This window comes from Sphaeramia orbicularis, chromosome 15, assembly GCF_902148855.1.
Source record: "Sphaeramia orbicularis chromosome 15, fSphaOr1.1, whole genome shotgun sequence".
Lineage (NCBI taxonomy): Eukaryota > Metazoa > Chordata > Actinopteri > Kurtiformes > Apogonidae > Sphaeramia > Sphaeramia orbicularis.
Genome location: NC_043971.1, coordinates 25,016,021 through 25,039,855, shown reverse-complemented (window position 1 = coordinate 25,039,855; position 23,835 = coordinate 25,016,021). Strand labels below are relative to the sequence as shown.

General features: G+C 36.7%; 1 long non-coding RNA gene across 1 annotated transcript; it reads right to left on the bottom strand.

Moving 5' to 3' along the window:
* Positions 1-114: 114 nt before the first annotated feature.
* Positions 115-18,768, bottom strand: LOC115434717 (uncharacterized). The gene is made up of 3 exons (XR_003937581.1): positions 18,757-18,768; positions 5,167-5,170; positions 115-245 (listed from the first exon to the last, which is right to left on the bottom strand). It is a non-coding gene; the product is annotated as an uncharacterized LOC115434717 (long non-coding RNA).
* Between the last annotated feature and the right edge of the window lie 5,067 nt (positions 18,769-23,835).

The following is a 23,835-nucleotide window of genomic DNA, read 5'->3' as shown; positions in this document are numbered from 1 at the left end:
ATAAAAAGCTCTGGGGAAAAAAATTAAGAGACCACTGCAATTTCCTCTGAAATCAGCATGTGTGCATGTATGACAGCCGTTCCATTCCTGTGTCTGTTGAATTCCAACACAAACACACCTTATTCTACTTAATAAACACCTGATCCATGTCTTATTTAAGAAGGAGAAGCATAAAAACCACTAGTGTGGCCATCACTATCTTCTTGCAACAGGCAAAAATAGTGCTATTAGTATTGCAAAAGTAACTGGAATGAAAAAATAACTATTGAAAACTACTGGACTTCTGCTCTGGGAATGTTCCTAAACTCCGAGGACTGGTTCTTCTATCAGGACAATGCTCCTGGCCTCAGCTAGGTCAATAAAGGTGTGGATGACGGACCACCAGATGCAGACCCTGCCATGGCCAGCCCAATCTCCAAACCTGAACCCACTTTGAAAACTTCTGGAATATTTTCAAGAGAAAGATGGATGGTCACAAGCCATCGCACATTGCTGAGCTTCTTGAATTTCTCTGCCAGGAGCTGCATAAAGTCATCCAACAGCAGTGGAGGAGAGCCAAGACACGTGAAAGCTGTCACTGAAAATCAGGGTTATTTCATCAAATATTTATGTCTGAACTTTTCCCAAGTAAAACATTAGTATTGTGTTGTTTAGAAATGAATATGAACTTGTTTTCTTTGCATTATTTGAGGTCTGAAAAAACTGCATCTTTTGTTATTTTGACCATGTGTTGTGTTCTGCAAATACATGCTCTATAATAACAATATTTGTATTTGGAATTTGGAAGAAATGTTGTTGGTAGTTTAGAGACTAAAACAAAAATGTTTATTTTACTCATACCTATAAATGGTAAAATCAGAGAAAGTGATAATTTTGTAGTGGTCTCTTACTTTTTTCCAGACCTTTATATTAATGGATACATCGATAGAACATCTTTTTTTTGTGTGTGTGTGTTATTAATGTCCATCCATCTTGATCTGGGGGGGGGGGGGGTGCAATCATGCAAACAAAAAATGAACAGAAATGGATTAAAACAAAAAAAAACCCCAAAAAAACATATAAAACAAATGTATGTATAAAGAATGCAAAAAGCAGGAAGTACAAATATTTCCGTTAAAATGAATGGAATAAAGGTAAAATGGTGTCTTAATCAACACTCAAATATTGTACCAATGCTTGAACACTCTTATAAGTATTTGAACATATGTATCATTACTTCCGATGTCTGATTGTTACAACATTTTACAGCAAACTTTTTGAATAATGACCTGTAGATTTGTCGAGCGGAAACTGTCTGAACATGTAAATAAGCCCAGTCCAAATGACAGCCACTGCCAGCCTTGAAGGAAAATATTGATGCTGGCAGTGTCTTGACGTCCCTTGCACCATGACGTAGCGGTTTTTCCATGACACATTTGATGATTGCTTCCAAATGGGGCTGTCAGTTTTAATAAAGGCGACCCAAGCATTTCACTTTCCTCTAAAGTAAACAAAATCCACCAGCTCTCCCACACACATGTACAGAATGTGTGATCACGCACCAGGAATGAGTCTTGAGATAAAACAGGCATTTGTGAGCTTATGTATGTTTTCATGGTCAATCTTTTCAGTCGTGAGTGAGGAGGTTTGCAGCTTGAATTGATGTTGTTTTTGTAAGTTTGCAGATTGAAAGCCATAATGTTATTTCAGGAAACTGGATGTGAGTCTGTGATATGACATTAAAAATGAATATGTGGTATTTTGAAGTCCAAAAAAAAAAAATTTAACCACTGTGAGCTTCATGTTAAATTGAAGAAGTACTTCAGTGTGTTTACTTTACACTTTTCCTCATAGCAATAAATTAAAGTGTGCTCTGTTAATTTTATATGACAATAAACGTATTTCTTGTCATATTTCGGCCTGGGCTTAGATCCAATGCCAACATTTACTGAGTCAATATACTGACAATTAGATTATACAGTGTCAACTAACAAGGGAAGGACAATATTGAGTTTGTTTATAGACGTGTGTGTGACTGCACTGCAGGAGATCAGAGCAGTCACAGAGAACATGGAAATATGTGGGAACTCACTCACAAGAAACAGTATTGGAACGGTCAACTTCACTGGAGCATGTCAACTACCTGTTAATGTTAAACTAATGAGCCTACTTTCATTCCAGTTGTAATCATGTTGCTTGTTTAAAGGTCCGTTATACTGGTTAAATCACCAGAAGGAACACGAGCAACTATACAGCAGAACTGACTGTTACTGTGTGTTTTGGCTCCTCCATTTATTTTGGCCACTTATTTTTTTCTTTGCATCAACACTTTAAGTTTTTCCACTTTTGGGAAATCTGCTTGTTTTAGAGCCTCCTGCACCTAAGTATTGAGGAACAGGACTAGATTTGGATATGTTTGTGAAACATTTTACTGCATTGGATAAACATCACCTTGAACTTTCTTAACCCATAAGGACCCAGTGTGACTTTTGTGTCACTTCCAAAATTATTTTTTCTCTCTATTGAACTTTTCCTAAGTGATTTAGCACCATTTATTATAATATTATTCTCTGAATTTTGTATTTTTGCCAGTGAAAATCATCTATTTTTCCATATTTAATTCTCTGATCATGTAGATGTCAGAGTAAAGTCAAAGGTTATTTTATCAAAACAGAAAAGACTGAAGAATTAGTGACTTTTTCAGTCAAATCTCTGATTAACTGAACATAAACCCAGTGCGTCCATCTATTGTCACTGAGACAACTCCATGGGTTTTACTGGTGAATCAATGTTGTAGAAGATGATGGTGTTTCCATGGTAACTACAAAGCCTCTGAACGTCCAAATGGGTTATATCTGATGACCATGAAAGATGAATAATTGTATTTTATACCAATTATTTACATGTATTGATAGGATTAATGGATGAACAGTTATGGGTTAAAAAAAAAAGATGGATATTGTCACTTGTGGATTGTAATAACTGAACACTTTCACTGCACTAGAATCTAAGGTGTTTGTGCCTAACTTGAGTATTGTCTGCTGTTTTATTCTTAGGTTCAACTACATTTTAGAGGCAGTAATTAGAATTTTTACAGAATAGAGATTTTACTTATAGTTCAATATTCATTCATACTTGTAGTTTCTAAGAGATTTACAGTTTTGTTTTGTTTTGTTTTGTTTGAGCACTAGTCTTGATTCTACTGTGCATTAAAAACATTTGGGTAGTATGTTGATAAGGGGCATAATGTAGTTTAACCCATGAAGACCCAAACATCCACCAGTAACCAAAATCATCTACTGATCTAAACTGTTTAATACCTGTTGATCCACTAATCCTATCAATACATGGAAATAATTGGTGTAAAATACAGTTTGTCATCTTTTCATGGTCATCAGATATGACCCACTTAGACCTTCAGAGGCTCCGTAGTGAACGTGGAAACATGGTCATCGTCTACAACACTGATTCACAAGTAAAACCCATGGAGTTTGACTATTGATAGTGGATGGATACATGTGTTTTTATGTTCAATTACTGATATCTTTGTTGAAAAAAAAAAGCTGCTTTTTATTCAGTTTTCTCTGTTTTAATATAATAACCCTCAACTTTACTCTGAGCTTTTATGTACATCTACATGATCAGTAAATAAAATGTAGCATAATACCTGATTTTCACTGAAAAAGTACAAAACAAAGGAGATAATATTACAATAAATAGTGATAAATCACTTAACAAAGGTTAAATGTGGAGAAAAAATAATTTATGAACTGACACAAAAGTAGCACTGGGTCTTTATGGGTTGAAATATACATTATTGATACGGATAATATTGTATGTTTTAATATTCTTAACCACAAAATATCATTCTAATCCTCTGTTTTCTCTCACTGCACATGCTTTTAGCCATGTGCCTCCGTCTCTGTCTTTTTTTTAGCTTCGATGCCTGAGGTCGGATCATCAGTCAGCCTGATGTCTGCCTATCGCTGTCCCCTTCATCACTGACCTGGATACAGCTCAGTTTCTCCTGTCCTGGTGATGTCTGACTGTTCCCATCTTTTTGTCTTGGTCCCATGGCGTAGATGTGAATTTCAGGCCTTGTACCGCTTCCACTTCATGTACATTTTACATTCTTATTTTACATAATATTCATAAACCCCCTGTATTTGTTGTTAATCTGAATGTCTGTACATGTCTGTCTAACCTGGAGGAGGGATTCCTCCTCTGTGGTGGGTTGGGGGGGTGGGGGCAGTTGGGGCTGGGGCAGAAGGTGTAATATGTATGGATTGTAAAACCCATTTGAGGTAGATCTCTGATACTGGGCTATAGAAATTATATTGGATTGAACTGAAAAAGGAATTTAAATTATTTTTGTGGGTCTTTTGTAGAATCTATTTACATATAAATGAGGATTCCCACATCTCCCTCCCACACCTACAAAGATGGTTTAGATATTCCATGTAAAATCCACCACTGCATGTAACAGCGTTAGAATAAAGAACAAGATTAACTGTATTTAGTTACAATTACAATTTATAGGAGGTAATCAGAATACACTAACATTCCTAAAATCAACAGACTGTCATATGTCATATACTTTCAGTGTGTCTGCATCATATTAGGCTCCACTGTATTATGCAGTGTAGCTTACCGGTCCACACATAATATGAAAACAAAAGTGTCTGTGCTTAGATATCACACAGCTTTTATGTTTCTATATACTTAACCCACAAAGACCCAAACATCCGCCTTAGACCTAAGCCATTTACTGATATAACTATTTAATACCTGTTGATCCTCTAATCCTATCAATATATGTAAATAATTGGTGTAAAATACACTTCATCATCCTTTCATGGTCATCAGATATGACCCATTTGGACGTTCAGAGGCTCCAAAGTTACCGTGGAAACACCGTCATCTTCTACAAAATTGATTCACCAGTAAAACCCATGGAGTTGGATCAGTGACAGTGGATGGACACACTGGGTTTATATTCAGTTATTGATATCTTTGCTGGAAAAATCACTTTTTCTTCAGTTTTCTGTTTCTGATATAATAACCCTAAACTTTAATCTGACCTTTTAAGAAAATCTACATGATCAGTGAATTTAATAAAAGAAAATAGATGATTTTCACTGAAAAAATGCAAAATACAGAGAATAATATTATAATAAATGATGATACATCACTTAAGAAAAGTTAAATAGAGAGAAAAAATCATTTGGGAACTGACACAAAAGTAGCACTGGGTCTTTATGGGTTAAAGATTTCATTTCTACATAAAGTGTTCATAAACATGTAGAACTACTCCTTTGGGTATTGTGTGAACACCACATTCATTAACACTTTTAGTATTTGCAAATTTAAAACTGGGATGTCAAAACGATTTGGTCAGTCAGGGGAATTTGTGAAATGCAAAAATTACACTGAATATATTAACAATTAAGGGTGTCAAATTCAATGTAGTTCAGAGGTGACATGCAGTGCAATTTGATCTAAAGTGGATCAGACCAGTAAAATACTACCAGAATGACCTATAAATAATAAGATTTTAGTGTAAAAAAAACAAAGAAAGTAAAATCACATAAAATTGTTTACATTTACAAATGATCTTTTCACAAATAACATGTATAACCTAAACAAATATGAACAACATGAAATGTCTTAAGAGAAGTACATGAAATTTTATCAATATTCTGCCTGTTACTAAATGTTTTGTGCCTTTGTACATCCACTGTGATCTGGAAGTTGTCATGCACATGTGTAAACAATAAGGTGAGACATAATATTGTTAAAATTGCCCTTATTTTTCTTCATAAATTTCAGGTTGTTCATGGTTGTTCATGCTATTCACATTTTTTAAAGGATAGTATTTTCATAATGTAATTTAACTTTTTTCCCACTGTAGAACATAGAGAAAAGCTTGGAGTGGTCATTATTTATGGGTTATTATGCTATTATTTTACTGGTCCGGCCCGTTTGAGATCATATTGGGCTGTATGTGGCCCCTGAACTAAAATGACTTTGACACCCCTGACTTAGAATATCTTACTCATTGTGAGTAATTTAACTGGTGCAGTTGTTAGTGCCTTGCAGCAAGAAGGTCCTGGGTTCAATTCCAGCACCAGTCAGTGTGCATGTTCTCCCCATACTGATGTGAATGGACGTTCAGCTGTACATGTCAACCCTGTGATGAACAACACATCTAGGGTGTATGCCGCTTTCACCTACAGGTAGTTGAGATAAACTCCAGTGCATTCACAATCCTTATAACAAATAAGCAGTTCAGAAAATGAATGGATGCAGTGTAATTATTACCTCCGCCAAGGAGGTTATGTTTTTGCCGGTGTTGGTTTGTCTGTCTGTCTGTCTGTCCATGTGCAAGATAACTCAAAAAGTTATGGACAGATTTGGATGAAAATTTCAGGAAATGTTGATACTGGCACAAGGAACAAATGATTAAATTTTGGTGGTGATCGGGGGGCAGGGCACTGATCTGCATTGGCGGAGGTCTGCGCTCTCCAAGTGCTCTTCTAGTTTGTAATGAAATACACTTTAATAGTAAGCATGCACTTGCTGTATATTGATGTATAACTATAAAATCAGAGGTGATTAGCATAGATTTACCCATTATCGAGCAAGTGACTATTTTTGGTAATTTCCGCATACATTACAAGACAGTGACAGCAACAGTTACAGTGATGACAGTGAGGCAACAATCTCAGGTCTAATGTGGTCTGTAAGGTCCACGTCTGCATGAACAGTGAGTGTACCTGCTTTGTTAGGTACCATGAAGTAATGGTACTAATGTAAGGAATGATGTTCAGAGGGAGAATGTGGATGTGGACAGGTGTCTGGATCAGTACTTATGGTCTAATGTTCTAAAAGTGATGTTCCAATGTTTTAAAATACATGTTCCTTTCACCTTACATGGGTTTTTGCCACTTATGGCTAAGGAACCAAATACGGTAACTTCATTGACCTTAATTTTCTACATAACAATACTTTTTTTTAATTTCACAAAAGTAATAAAGTCTTTTTTATGTTCTCCAATAACAAACTAAGGCTGAAATTCTGAATTTCAGAGTATTTCTTTGAGTTCCCTATAAAGGGTTAATAAAAAGTCCAGAAATAAGTGCCTAGTTTTAGTGCTACTGATGTACCGTTTGGAGTAATTCTTCTTCTACATCTGTACCACTAATGATGTTGTCCCAGTTGACAGCTTTAATTCTACTGGTTAGTAGTTTTATTCTACTGGTTTATTGTCATGTATGAAGGAAAATGTTCAACCACATTCCAGAGTTATGTCTGGTTAATGCGTATGAACGTTGCTCATTACTCCCCAAAATTTTGTGGTTAAATTTTTGTCTCTGCAGATCCTCAGACCACAGAGCTGATCTGCTGCTGAGAATGTTCAGATCATGAGTCTTTTGAGATTTACTCTGTCTCCCATGTACATGAAGAACATTGTATAAAATAAACTTCTTTTTCCTAACTTAACATGTTTGAAGGTATGTGTTCAAAAAGTGTATTCCCCATTTTATAGCACTTATTTCAGCTCTGCTTTTCATTTTGTTTTTAATACATCTACTATTGAAAAAAGAATTGCAGCTGAATGATGTAAAGCCAAAGACTGAGGGCTGGAAGACAAACATTTGACTGTTAATTTATTTGACCAGATTTATACTTAACATGTCATATTCTGTTCTGTAGACAAATTTCCAAGCTTGCGGAGACAAAGACTATGTCACGCTTCTGTTCAGTCAGTTCAATAGAACCAGTGACACCCGATCAATGGTAAACCTCAGTATGGTTAAATTTCACTATGGCTTAATATGCAATAGGAGAGTTTTATGGCCATCTCTTTTTTTTCCTTGGCCATGACTCTTAAAATACTGTGTGAAGTAGTCATAAAGCTGTCACTGCGAGCAATATTTTCCACACAGCATGATGACAAATAGCATGTAGGCATTGCGTGTGTGGGTGTCGTACAGACAACATATTGTAATGTGTAGTATTTTTTCAAATTATCAGTTTTCATCAGGTTGCAATGTGAATGTTGCATGTTTGTGTAACAAAGAATAACAAAAATGACTGTCTTGAGAGTTCTGGTTGTTAGTTTATAGTTATTCTTGGAAATTAAACTGAAACACAAATGGAGGCAGGAATTTTAGATATGTAACAGTAAACACAGCAAAAGGCAAGGGATTAGAGTTATAAAATGAATACAAACCTTGGGAAGTAAGTTATGCTCTGTAACTTTGAGGCTTTGACAGTTAAATTATATAAGGTTTTGTTTCCTTCCAAAATCTACATGTTTCCTACATCATGTAAAAGCAACACATTTCCACATGTGATAACTCTGCCTTTAATGCATCAAGTAAAATAAGAAATTGGAGAAAATCCCAATACAACATACTGGGTTTTATTTGGCTGGGCTTTGTCTGAGGTTCCATGTAATTAATTTTATGTGTCCATCTGATCTCAAGCACCTTAAACAAGCTGCGATTTTCTTAAAGGAGGGATATTTTACTTTTTTAAATGAAATTATGCATTTTAAAACATTTCCCTGTGGTCTACATAAACTGTAAATGCTATGCTTGGGTCTGAATTCTTCATTAATTAAACAGGTCCATCTTCAACCCTATTTCTACATGATGGCACGAGAAAGGTCGTTTTGAGCCCTTTAAATGCAAATGAAATGTTGGCTGTGCTTCTCTGTCTCGTTCAACCAACAACTGAACATTTTAGGTAATCAACTCGAAGTTTGGACATATTTTCAGTATGGACTACAACTGCTGCTGCCGACAAACACTTATGGCATACTCTGAGAAATGTTCATCGGAATTCTTGACCTTATATGTGCAAATGTCGTGAAATAACTAGTTATAAAACATAACAAATTAAGAGGGAATTGAAACAGGTTGTAGAAATCCACTCAATTTTTGCCGGAATGAATATAAAGATAGCTTTGCAGCACCTGGAGGGTTCAAATTCAAACTTTTTGAACTATTAGGGTCCCTAAATACACAAATAAATGAACCAAAGACTAATAAAAGTGGGTTTAGCAAAATATGACCCCTTTAAAGCACAGTCAGGCTAAACATCCACTCAACATTTAGTGTGAGTCTTTCCCTCTGAATTCAGGTCAGCAAAAAGATAGGTCTGCATGTTTGGAAGACTCACAGCTCTTTGAAGAGGTGTCCAGTTGCAGCAAACTGGCATCTGTGCCCGGTTCTGTCCTGTTGTGGTTGCTCTGTACTAAATGGTCCAAAACACCAAAGCAAAGCAAACAACACAGAGAATTTAAAAAATCTGACTAAAATGCTGCTACAGGTAGTTAAAGTTAGCTGAGGGGGAAGCAGGATAAGACTGAGTCAAATATTTAGTGGTCTTTTTTAGAAGGGTGGAGCAGATAAAGAAGGCTGTAGATTAGAGAGAGAATAGTGATTAGTGGTCATTTATCAGTGTAAACGTTTCACCGATAACCAGAACTGATGGGGGTGTAACAACAAAGTACAAATCCTTCATTATTAGTACCTGAATAGAGTTTTCAGGTATTTTCTCACAGCTTTTGAACACAAACATCTTCATTTTCTACTCCTTTCATTTTCAAAACAGGTTTGTTACTTGAGTTTTAATGCATTGGGGGAGTTACGGATTATTTTATGCTGCATTATCACATTCTCTCACAATATCAAGAATGATTAAAACCTATGCACTGGATATTAACCCATAAAAACGATGATCCCTTGGATTATCCATCAGTGCATATCATAAAATGCGACAGAAAGAATATTATATAAAAGGACAGACTGACAGATTTGCACCTTGTGGCAAAATTAATGTTAGTCATTCCCAGAATTTAAAGTATGATGGTTGAATAGTCTTCACAGTATATTCAGATGACATGAGATTCTGTTAATTTTGCAGCAAAATAGCCACAGAAATGTCCTTTAAAGATTCACCTCTACACTTCTGAGTCCCCGTCAGTACCTGGACTTTTTCACTCTCAATTGAATTAAGAAGTTGAATCATTTCTTGTACATTTACACGTGTCGCTACTTCTACAAGAATAAAGAATGTGTGTACTTTTGCCTCCTCTGATAACTAGACAAGGCTGCTGTATTGCTTTACAAGTATGAGACATAATGCTTTTTTAATAAATTGCAGGTGCTGTGATACATGAGAATGTATGTTTAAATATGTAAGTGATGCTGAGGGTGGCAGTGAAACTGTGCTTCGCTGCATGCTGTCTGGAGCAGGCTATAGGTTGGCAGAAGCAGACAGTGTTTTGACACGACGGTGCCTGTCTGTCACTGGCCGAGTCGACTTGTGCTGAAAGAGAGCGAACTGCTGGCAAGTCTCACAGGATCTGTGAATCGAGGTCGGCACAGCAGAAGGGGCCCAATGTTTTTGTAATTCACTGACAGACCCAGCAAACTCTGTTTATGATGGCGGCTAAACAAAAACAGTCTGGAAACCATAGAATCCAAACCTTGTTTTAATTATTTTTATTTGATAATGTTTTTCATTCTGACCTAATCAGAATTCCTGAATGCATTTTAATGTGGTGTGCTTAATGCTTGAATGTCTCATCTCCCTCAGTGCTTTATGCTTTATGTAAATCAGTGAGAAAATCGGGAGATCTTTTGTGTCAGCACATCTGACATTCCTTTGTGCTAAGTTAAAGGCTTGTCTTGTGAAATCATGCTTCACTCCTATTGTAGACATGTGGTTTGTGCATGTTCATTATGAGGAGCTTGACATTATGTTAGCTCTTACTGCTAAAAGTGAGAGGCTGTGCTCATTAGCAGACTCAGAATGGAGTCCAAGTCTGGGACCAGCCTTACCATTCATGATTCACAATAATGTCTGCTATGTAAAAAATAAATTAGTGATGAAAACATTCAGTCATGGTTACTAGACACTACTAACAAGTCTCCTTGCCAACTTGAAAAAATGCTAAAAACTTCATATTAATTCTGGCTCAATTAATATGGAGTGCATTCACGTTAACCAGCAATCATTACGCCCCAGTGATCTAAAGACCATTGTCACACAGGCACTTGAAGAAGTCTTTTGTGTAACAGAAGAATGGCGAAGTGACCCCCGGCAGTGCAGAGCAAGGCCAGGGAGACGTCTCTTCAGCCCCGCCACCCTCTCCACTCAGCAGCCTGGGGTAAAATTTCAGGTCCGAGTGGCCATGAGTGTTGCTGAGTGATCGGCAGAGAGAGGAGACCCTAAACCCAATAGCTTTGATGACTGAAACAAAACACAGAGTCCCCCCAGACTATAGCCTCCAGGTCTGTGACTAAGCATGCTGTAATGCTTATGCGAGAGCAGCAGCTTCCTGAGCTGAAGTATCTGCAGCCTAATTCTTTCTATATGTGTTTAATAGTGTGTATGCATATCATCAGATCTCCTCCAAACCAAGAAACCAGACAAGCACTGATCCTGTCAGTCAACACGTTGTTCTGATGCATCACTGATGGCACACAGACAAGCAGACAGACTTGACAATGACAGTGGGGTTTTTTTAGGTCAAAGGTGCAGCTACTGGGTCACAATCCTTTGACCCTCTATGAAATAAAATGCCATTTCTCTGTCCACAGAAAAAAATCAGAAACCCCCACCTCCTAAATCAGGAGAGCACATGTGGGGCCACCCATTCTTGGACAAAGAAAACGCACAGAAAAAAATAATTCCTCATATTTCAAGCATGATGAATGTTACATTTAACAGCTTTATATAAAATAAGTGCAGTTGCTCTGACAGCTACTGAGAAAACTACAGTCCTTAATCTAAACGTGGAAAAACCTCATAAGTAGAATAAAACAACTAACAACACAACACAAGAATAAAATGCTGTCATTTCTGCAACCATGGCTCCACACAATGCCAATATTTTGGGCCAGAAATACAATCCATATCAAGATTTACAAATACACTTTTGCCCATAAAGTTGGAATAAAATATTTTTACTTCCTCTCATGTAATAATTGTGACAATGGGATTTTTTTTCTTGATAGATAAAGTAACTGGGACTCAGTATGTAATTGTTACATCTGGTTAAAGGTGAATACTGATGTGTAGAAATAGGAATAAAAAGAGGAATGTGTCTGAAAACTAAATGATTCCAACTTTATGGGAGACAGTGTAGTACAGCTACCTAAAGTTTGAGGTTTTCATGCATGTTTCTCAGAAGCTACATTCATATCTAAGTATTTATTGATTTTGTATTTAGATCCAGAAAAGTCTTCTGGGATTTGAAAATAAAGAAAATAAAAAAAAAAAAACAAACAAACAAGGCAAACAGTACCAAAAACACGTTTATTGCCGAAACCTAAAAAACTTATGAGAGCTGGAATGCAAACTCCAGACATCCTGCCAATGGAAGGAAGGGCCACAAAGTTGCAGATCCTTGAATGATAACTTTCATTGAGATTGTATGTCATTGCAGGAATGCAAGGTGTCTGGCCTTGACAAAATAACTCTTACATTACAATGCATTTTAGGACTTTCCTGCTTTGCTATTTTTTAGATTTTTTTTCGGAAACAGGCAATCAAATATGATGAGTTACACTTCAGTAACGAAATCATTACAAAATAAATAGTATAGTAATTGTACAATGAACAAGTAGTTCTCACTGACAGGTTTTCAAGGTTCGTGTTGATTACAAAAACAAAAAAAAGAAACCTGTTATTTTCCAACAGAATGTATTCACAGAGGCAAATTAGTGTTATTAATTTTATGGTGTTGTTTATAGGCAGCGCAAATTAGAGCTGAATCTTTTACATTCTCCTTCTGACATAGTTTCTGTTTTTGAGTGACAGAGTTAACTTCAAAGACTCACAAATCTGTGTCTCTTTGAGGTTTGGTTTTAACTTGAAAAGAAAATAATTCTCAGAGCCTTTCAACTCAACTACACGCTTCATGTCTTCAGAATATATGGGAGAAAAAACACTGGATAGTAAAATGTTCCAGGTTGACTGGATGCGTTTAAATCTGATGTTGCTCAATCAAAAGGCAGATAGTGGCTCGTTCTCATTTTATTACCCCTTAGAAACACGCTCAAAGTATTATGTTATCAAACCGGGAAAGGGAGGGAGCTCACAGACAGCTGAACAAAGGCAATGCAAACAGCTGTGCCAGTGCAAACAGCAGACAGATTATTTGCGTGTGCAAAGTTAGGCAGGCCTCTCCAGCATAATACTGCCATCAAATCATGACAGCCATGAAGTGTTCTTCAGCTGTGTCTGTTTGAAGATCCACTGTTATTATTTTGCTAGAACATTTTTCAAGCAGTGACACTTGTGTTGAATTAAGACTGCTTATTGAACCAGATTGCAGTCTAAAGTATCAAATCCTGATAATTTCAGTATCCCCCCTCAGCTGGATGACAATGGTTTTGCCTCATGTCTGCTCAAATACACTCAGAGGACAGTTCTCAGACTTGATTTCTCACTTGAGGTGGCTGGCTGCAGTAGGAGGACCATTGTTGATACAGCTGATCTCTGTTATTCCAAGTGAAATATATGGCCCTGTTTGTTTTCAGAGATAGACCAAACGCTTTGCTTCAAGTTCATATTTATCTATTGCAGGAAATATGTCAGCGTTGAACCAGATTCTACTTTGTGTGCTGTTCCCGCATTAACCTGTGTGTCTTTACAGCAGCCAATCTGAGGTTCACACTTCTTGAAGTCCATGTAAAATAAATTCTGAGATTTCTTTCTGAACACATTGTGCATCAGAAAATGATTACTGGACAGGAAAGATGAAAAGAATATGAGCTGAAGAACTGAATTATAGGTTAGAACAGTTTTTCATCAGTTTTTGTGTTAAGAATTTTTTGGGCTGGACAGAAATGGTTATTTGATGAGGCACTGGAGCCATATTTATTATATGATTCCTGCACTGTAACAGTATAAAACATAGAATGCATCATCTATACTGGTTGTCCCACTCAATAACTGCTAAGTTATGCTTTTCAGTGATACAGATAAACTGGAAATGATCTAAATCTGTTAAAGCAAGACCCAAAATTAGGGGGAAAAACAGCCAGAATTCTATAAAATGCACTGTCCTTCTGCATCTCTCTCCTCTCTGTCCAAATCAAAAGACTAAAGATAAATATAAATGACCTGACATAGTTTCATGCTGTTGTGGAAAACACAATCCAAGGCTTTTGAGCCACAGAGTCAAGCAATGGAGTCACATTTCACTGAGTAAGTTCAGCAGTCGATCACATATTTAACCCCATATTTGCCTCTACCTGAAAGCACCAGTGATTAGACAAAATCTGCATCAGTTTTCCATAGAAGTACGTACAGTCTCAGACCACTAGAATTACACCAAACTGAGGCCATTACATTGACGAACTGCAGTTTTAAGTGTGTGCTGTATTTAGAATCTTATCATGACTGTCTCTGCTGCCTCTGTCCACACTGATACATGCTTTGTGTCTGTGGTGTCTGCTTCTCCACCTTCAGCTGACTTACCATCAGCCTTCCAGGGCAGAAAATACTGCTTTATTTTTTCGCAATTTTTAAACCTAATTTTATATAATTGGCAATTTATTGAGTCATTCAGCCTTGGCTGGATGGTTGATTAAATTTTTCTGTGGTGTGACTAACACAGAAAACACATGTATTACTGCTTTAATGGAATACAATATGTCATACTAATCAACTGTGACTTTCACCTATTTAACCTGAAGATAATGTAAAAGAAACTCACATATATTTATGCCCCAGTGATAAGAGGCGTTTGACTTTATGAGCCATGTTCCAACAGATATGAACATTGTTACCCATGGTGTTCTGAGCTTTTTAGAAATGACACCCCTCAACACCCTGCAGGTGTTGAAAGACTGCCAGTAACTGTGGATAGCAGTAATTTTAGAGTTGCGTGCAAGACACAATACCTCGTGGAACTGCTGCACACCCATGTGATGGATTTCCCCTCTAGAAGGTTTGATTTGGTATCTATCAGGGGGAAAAACATGAAAATGACTAAAAGCATTGTTCGATACTTTTGGCAGGAGTCATAATGTGCTGTGCTTTAGAACTCTCAGCAGACTAGTGTTACAACCAGGAAAAGCTTGGTTACATTGCACCGTGAGATTTGTTTAGATGCTTTAAAAATATTGCAACGTTATTGCTTTAAAATTTCATATGACAAATTGGTCTTTGCATATGAACTCACAGAATGTGGTTTGGACTCTTAAGACAATATTCAGGTTAGGCTTTGCAGGATTTAGTTGAAGTAATGATATTACCTCAGTGGTGCATGAGGCAATACAGTATTCCTCTATGTCTATAGAGGGAAGGGGAAGTCCCCACGTCTGTATGCTGTTTGACTGGACCGGTTGAGTAATGCAGCCTGGGATTAGGTGGAGCAGGCTCACAGCAGCAAACCCTCCCTCACACTGATCTGTCTGGACCCACACAAGTAAACGGCTGGACCAGAACCACAGCTGGCCTGCATCCTTCCACTGTGTCAAACCATTCATGGTGCTGCCGTGTACAAGTTTTTAAAAAGAACAAGCTTTTAAAAGAAAAAAAGGCACTATCCCAAGATATCATTTACTTTTAATATAGTTTGTATTGTCAGACACAAACCCACATTTCCAGGAAAGATGTGGCATTTTGTTAAATACAATGAAAATGAAATCTGTTATTTGTTAATTCACTTGAAAATGTATTTGACTGACAAAAAAGACTCAGTGTTTGTACTGATCACCTTCGATTTTATAAATAGATTTTGATGCCTTTAACTCAGTCAAGTTTACCAGGACGTTACATCATATTTCCTCTTTATTATACTTTTAATTCATTTGGGAACTATGGAGCGTAACTCATGCAGTGTTAGGTCTGGCATTGGCCTGTTGAAATATCCAGACATCAACCTGAAAGAACCATATGTCATATGCATTTGAGCTGTGGCTACTGATGCACCCCCAGGCCATCACAAATGCTCCCTCTGCATCATTCACCCATTGGTTGATAACAGTCTGGATGTTCTTCTTTATCTTTGACACACTGAACCCCTGGTTCATGTGAGATGAGCTGAGGTCCAGAGAACTCGGTGGCATCAGTACAAACATTAAAAACAGATTTTAGTTTGTAGTGCCTTTTAGAAAATACTCCTACTACTTTTCTAGAAATGGGATTTGTATGTTTTAAAGGAAATATACTTGCGTTGAGATTTATTTTGACAGGCTTTGTTTGTTTGTTCTCATACCAGTTTGTTATGGCAGTAAAAAATGCACTCATTGCAATGTGCTTCCCATAAAACACCATTGTAAACTCACTGATGGTGAATATAATTTTTAAGAGACTGAGTTGACATTAACAGCTTTCAATATGACTCTGTGGTTGTGTATTCATTCTTCAATCCCCTCCAGGACATAAAACAACTTTTTAATAAGTGGTGCTCCACTTGTGTGTAGTTGGAATGTAATTGAGTACTTTTACTTTGCTGTACAAGTATACATTTAAGTGATTTGTACTTTGAGTTATTCAGTTTTACACTTATCTGCCATGACTCCCACTATATTTGTCTGACAAACGTAGTTATTGTGCAGATTACAGTTCTTCCTTAAAACCATGTTTCTACAATTTTTTTTCTCAGCTCATGAGTCAAGTTGACTTTTTGAGAGAACTAAAATATCTACCCAATAGTACATAAAGCAGATCAAATGAAGTCAACGTTTAACAGCTACAGCAGTAAAATACACTAATGCAGCTCTAATATGAAGCCAATAACCTCACATGTAACAGATAAACACTGACAGGGTGAATTTTACTGCAAAAGAAATACTATTGCTTTTCATAACTGAAGTGTGCTTTGCTGATAATGCTTACAAACTTCCACATAAATTTTACTTGTGTATTTTCAGTGTGGTAAATGATCTGGATATTTCTTTCAGAACTGTTTAAACAAACGTGAAAGTTTGAAGGAGAAACGCAAATAATAAAAGGCACATTTGCAGTATCCGGGGTCCTGCTAGTCCTCTTCTTTTGTTTCAGTGCATTACCAGAAAGTATGACAAACCACAAATTATTATAAACGAGTGTGAATCTGAATGTAATGACGTACCGGATGAATTTGGTGGTCTCTTTTGCAATTATGCTACAACCCTTTCTCAGTATGGTTGATGGATTTATTTGGCCACTGAAATATTTGTTTACCCAACACATGGAAGGAAAGCTAATGTTTCCAATATTTTGAGGCACAAACCATGTCCTGTGGGTGTGTCTTATAGGTGTGGTGACCAGCACACAGATGGGTTGTGGCTGTTGAGGCTACTGGCGTAGTGTTGGGAAATCACAGGACAGTTACAAGAGGAGAAAGTGGTATGAGGCAAATGCAACAAAAAGACTGCCATGTCTGCATTAGTTTCAGGCTAATGTTTATTCAAAGTGGCATCTTATCGAGATGAGCTATGTATTTGGGTGTTTCCTTGGAGAGGGAGGCCTAATGGTAGTAATGATAAGAATCTTGCTGATTCACAATGAAAGTGCTTATTCTAAGAATACTAAGCAGTCCAATTTATCTAAAAGATGTTAAAAATATATACAAGTAACGCTTTTTGGATGTTATTTTACACTTTTTGGTTAGTCAAGGTGACCATACATCCTACGTAGTGCAGCTGTTGTAAAGATATACAGTACATTTTTGTGGACTGACTGCCCAGACATGCTCCTAACAGAATGCACCCAAACCTCACCATATCAAATCTAATGTGACATGAAGCACTAATTTGGTTAAAATGAATTACAACGCTTCTTTGCATCAAAGGAATAGAATATATCAGTGGCAGAAAAACAACTCACTGTGTAATGTCAACATTAAATCATTGGATAGATGTTGAGAGTGGCAGTTTAAAAGAACAGTTAAAAAATGATTAACATAGGGCTGTGTCAGAAGGAAAATTAATGAGCAGAATCCAATCATATAAGTGGTTAAACAAACTGCCAAGAGCAGAAAACACCCCTCGTTTAGTGTTAAAACAAGGCAGCAAATATGTGACAGCCCCCTCCCTCCTTAACTATCTTCACTGCTATCTTGCAACATCTCAATGGAAAACTAATCAAACTGTGATGTATTCATGTACAATTGTGTTGTGTTAGCCTAATTAAAGAAAATACAGCAATTAGGCCATGAGAAAGAGTAAACAGGAGAATGAAACTATGCAGAGCATCTTGTTCAAAATTGCTTCATTGGGACACATAATTTTAATGCAATACTTAGGCTACTTGGATGCCAAAGGAGGCGTTAACTACACTAACTCCGTACCTATCAGCTGTATGTAGCACCGTGGAAATGGGCTGTATATTATCAAAAGATTACAATCTAAGCAGAACGGTGTGTGCATGTAATTCATGCCACATCCTGTGAGAGCCTGGGGTTAAACAGGCAGAGGTAAACTACGAGAACTAGAATTCAATCATGGGGAGGCCCAGAGAGGAAGAGGAAAACAGCAAAAAGTCTATGTGATTGAAATGAGTTTAGATGGCAAAACTAAAGCGATTATTGAAAAAATGTGTTGTAGGATTATTTAAATTTTAGCGTTTTTTAAAATGTAGATATTTAAAATAATGTAGTAATGTGCAAAAATGAACTTAAATGCATAAAAGAGCCTTATTTATGCTTTTTTTTTGTAAAAGACACATAATTTATCAAGAAAGTTTTTCATTTAAAAAAAAAATCAGCTTTTTACAAAAAGTATATTTTATCTCAACACAGAGTTAATTTTAAGCAGTAACAAGCTTGACTAAAGACTTGCATAATATGTCAGCAAAGGAACAAGATTGTTTTCACCATCTCCATTTTAAAGTACTACATCTGTCTTAAACATAACCTCTATATACATGTTTCTGTCATCACATATTCACCCTCAAGATGCAGGAGATATCCGTCGCCACATTGTTTTTTGGTTTTTTTATAAAGCAAATGCCCAAATTTGCATTTAGAGTAGTTTGGAAAGAAAAAGAGGGGAAACACTAATTACCTGCACTAATTAAGAGGCTAGCTGACTGACAGACCATATAATTTAGTGTGCAATGATGCTAACATCAGCTAATGCAGCTAAGTTGCACACTGTAAAAAAAAAAAAAAAAAAAAAAAAAAAAAGGAAAATTCATGACATAATCTGTCTGTTGGTAACTCCTTAAACATGACTCGATGGCAGAGCTGCCCATTAGGGAATAACATAAGTTTAATTCAATAAACAAGAGCTCAAAATGTCTGACTCTGCAGCACAGCTAACGCTAGCTGTTAGTCAAAGCTAACAAAACACAGCTGACAAAGACACTCACCTGTCAATCATAGCTGCCACTCCTTCATTTATGCATATTCATCATGTCAGTTATGCAAAAATTCACCCCCATACATTAGTCTTGGAGAGGCAACTGAACTATACAGACAAAAACTGGCATTTATACCAGGCCGTAAACATGTAATTTGTGTTGTACAGACGCTCCATGGACATGGACTCTTTTTTAGACTCGGCCCCCACTGGTCATTCTAGTGCAGGTTTTGACTCATTCACGTTCACACTGACTTCAATGCTCAGCCCTGAAGGACGCCACTTGGTCCTGAAGAAGTGAAATTTTGCTTTTTTTTTTTGTTTTTTTTTGTTTTTTTAAATGGAATTATGTATTTTAAAACATTTCCTGTGGTCTACATAAACTGTAAATGCTATGCTTGGGTCTGAATTCTTCATTAATTAAACTCCACAGGTCCATCTTCAACCTATTTCTGAGTAATGACACAAGAAAGGTTGTTTTGAGCGCTGGCCCTTTAAATGCAAATGAGCCACTTCTCACTCCACCCCCTCCAGGTTGTTGGCTGTGCTGCTCTGTCCTGTTCAACCAACGACTGAACATTTTAGGTAATCGACTCAAAGTTTGGACATATTTTCAGCTTTTACTACAACCTGTGCTGCTGACAAACAATTACGGTGTACTCAGAGAAATGTTCATCAAGTCTTTACCCTATATGTGCAAATGTTGTGACATAACTAGTTATAGACGTAACAAATTAAGCAGAAATTAAAACCGGTTGTAGAAATCCACTTGATTTTTGGCAAAATGAATATAAAAATAGCTTTGCAGCACCTGGAGGGTTCATATTCAAACTTTTTGAACTATTAGGGTCTAAATACTCAAATAAATGTACCAAAGACTAATAAAAGTGGGCTTAGCAAAATACGACCCCTTTAAATGTAAATTTTGGCATCTTCTCTGGCATCCAGTTTACTTACTCTGTTGGTATATTTGTTGCTTCATATAAGACCACTTGGCTATATGTACATATATTTTTATCTTTTGTTTACGGCTGTTTTTGCAGTACAGTTTGTGCTGTCAGCACCTCCAAAATGCATTAGACACAAGCAGGAATGTGAAGTCGTGTGTGGTGAACAGCACACAGCTGGGTGGCAGTGTCTATAGCTTTAAGTGTCCTTGGACGTTCTCAGCTGGAATCCCACTATCATGGCTGCAGAGTGACAGATTGTAATGCTGAGGGATGTGTTTAACCCTGCCAGCCCTCCAATTAACCAACCCGTGTCCCATTTCCTAAAAGATCTTGAGAGTATATTTATTGTAAAGGGGCTTTAATTGGGGATGAAAGAGTGGGATCCAGTTTTTCCCAGTGAGATTCAGTCACATCTCAGTAGCTTGTATCGTTGTTGGAGAGAAAGGCGTCTTAGAGTTCAGGTGTATGTAGTAAAGTTGTGGAAAATCACTATAAGTGCAGTCATTATTTTACTTCCACTCCATTAAGCGACTACTTTGAACATGATGAAGATCTGAAGCAATTCGTAATTTAAAAAGCATTTCAATTTCCAACTTAATTAAAGACTAAAATTGTTGTTTCTAACTTTTTAGTCTCTAATGTTTCACAGAAAGCAGCAACAAGACAGGCTCATATTCCTACTCATGCTCATGTTTCACCAAATAGCATTTGTTTTTTCAATTTAATGTTTACATAATCCAAAATCTCACCAGATCAAATATTAGAGGAACAGTCCAAGAACTGAAAACATATTTGTTTACCAGATCTTTGCTTTTCTTCTTTTCTCTCCGATTAATAAAGTAATGACCCTTTAGATTTATTTAATATCCCTGTATATAAATGTGAATATAAGGAAGTCCAAACTAGCTCCACCTCCAACAGAATATTAAGTAGGATTTTTCCTTCAGTTTTGGGACATTTTGGACATTGCTATTTGTGCTTTTACCTGAAATAAGAGCAGGACTGGGATTTTAAAGTGACTAGTGCACATCTAAGTTCAGTGATGCTGAACCTAGGAGGATAAAGATGAAACCAGATCTATGACATGATCTTAGTGCTGCCAGTGACAACAATAGGGAGGAAATGCAGTGGTATTCAGGCATAATGACCCTTTTTTCTTCAGGTCTTCCAACCTCTTAAAGGCTCCCATGCTGCCAATCAGCACCTGATTAACACCAAAGGCCTCTCTTTCCTCTGTGGACTTCCACCTCTATAATGATCCTTTCAGAGAAACAGAAAGAGAAACGGTGAGTCTGAGCCTGTGAACAGTTTGCGTCTTGTTATTAGCACTTCAACAGCAGCCTCAACTCAGATATGCTCATAATCTAAGGTATGTTTTTTTCCTGTTTTCCTCAAAGCTTTAAATGGCTAAGAAATAATCTTTATGTATTTCAAAGTTTCAATCCAACACTCAAAACTGTCCTTTTTCTTGGATTTCTCTACCTACTCAACATTATCGCTTTGAAATGAAAAGTCAGAAAAGGAGAAATTCAATCTGGCATACTTGAATGCTTTTCACTGACATCTAAAGAAAATCCTCTCAGGTTAACGACAGGTCAGCATAGGACCGGGACTTAAGCCTATACACTTACAGAGTCTCTTGAGAGAAGGACTATCTGATGGTGGATCTGGTTTGCAGGAATAATCAAACTGGGTCACAGGTGAGCCAGATGGTAGATAAATGTATCAGCGTGTCCAGATCTTAATGACCAGACTAATTCATAAACTACTGTTAGAGGAGTGTGTGGGTTGTATTTCAACAATACAGGCATATTATAGCCCTTAACTTTCTTTTTCCACGTGTACATGAATTATTCAGAACGGAACAGTACATTTCCATATGTAATCATTATAGTACTTTGTCATCTTTATGAAGAAATAGCTCCTTGAATATATAATCCCAATTAAATATTACATAGTAAAGAAAAAAGAAACTAAAACTTAACTTAACTAAAAAAAACTCATGGGCTGCATTTTTAAACCTCATAAAATTATTTTTGCACCAAACATTTAAACTAGCTTAAAATTAAAAGGTTCAATTTGTAAAATTTGCTGCTGCTCATGTGCTTAAAGCCTTATTTGCAGAGTTACAGCATGACTTGAGGAACTCCACTGATTTGCAAATTGATCCATATCTGTGTTTGAGGCGGTGCAGTCATTTAAGATAAGCAGTTTGTTTTAGGGAGTTGAGAGGGAAGCCGTTTTCCATTTGACAAGACCATAATTTTGGATTTGTCTGTATTTAACACTAGCCTTAGCTGATTTAAATGAGACTGAACAGCACCAAATGCAGACTGCAAGAAGTCAAAGGCTTGTTCAACTGCAGGAGCAGAACTGTCTCTTAGCTCAAAACAGACAACATGAAAAAAAAAAATCTTAAATATTGAGCATTTAATCTTCTCTTCCAGTTTAATTTTTTTTACATTAGGCCACTTTAAACAGCTACTGCAATACAGTGTTAATTCTGTTGCAAAACTTCACATCAGTCTGAGATGCAATCTAGTATTAACTTTAACACATCTTAAAATATCTAATTAACTGTCACTGAGTTGTATAGAGCAAACATACCCATTTACATTATGTAGTTCCACTATATATAAAGTAAGAGAGTCCAAACACTTACCTTGAGCTTTACGATGCTGCTGAATTTCAAATAAAAATTAGTAGAGAGCCTTTCAGCCATATCTCTTTTTTGGAAATTTCACTGGCGAATGAACAATGTAATGTTATGTTAAAGGGGTCACATTTTGCTAAACCCATTTTTATTTGTCTTTGGTACATTTATTTGTGTATTTGGAGACCTTAATAGTTCAAAAAGTTGGAATTTGAACCCTCCAGGTGCAGCAAAGCTATTTTTATAGTCATTCTAGCATAAATCGAATGGATTTCTACAACCAGTTTTAATTCCTTCCACTTCTTGTTGGTCTATAACTAGTTACGTCACATTTGCACATATAAGGTCAAGACCTCCAACGAACATTTCCCAGAGTACGGAGAAATGGGACAGAGCAGTAAGGTCAACAAACTGGAGGAGGTGGGGTGTGAAGTGGCTCATTTGCATTTAAAGGGCCAGTGCTCAAAACGACCTTTCTGGTGTCATTACTCAGAAATAGGGTTGAAGGGTTAACCTGTGGAGTTTAATTAATGAAGAATTCAGACCCAAACATAGCATTTACAGTTTATGTAGACCACACGGAAATGTTTTAAAATGCATAATTCCATTTAAAAAAGCAAAATATGACCCCTATAAGGAATACAAAGTAGGTAAAAGTTTCCCTCGACTGAAATTACGCTTTTGAGTCTGGGCTTTACAAAATGCAAAGTATTCATGCTTTCCACTTTACAGTAACTTTGCCATCTTTACCACAGTCATTAAATTCATGTGTATAATCCCTCCAAATCTGAACACCACTGAAATGATCCAAAAAGCTTAAAAACAATAGAGCTGAGTTGCTGAAGTTGTAGTTCATTCATACAATATTAAATGCAGATTTGTTTAGCCAGCTGCATGAGCCAGTGCAGGCATTAATATTGGATGCTGGGTTGTA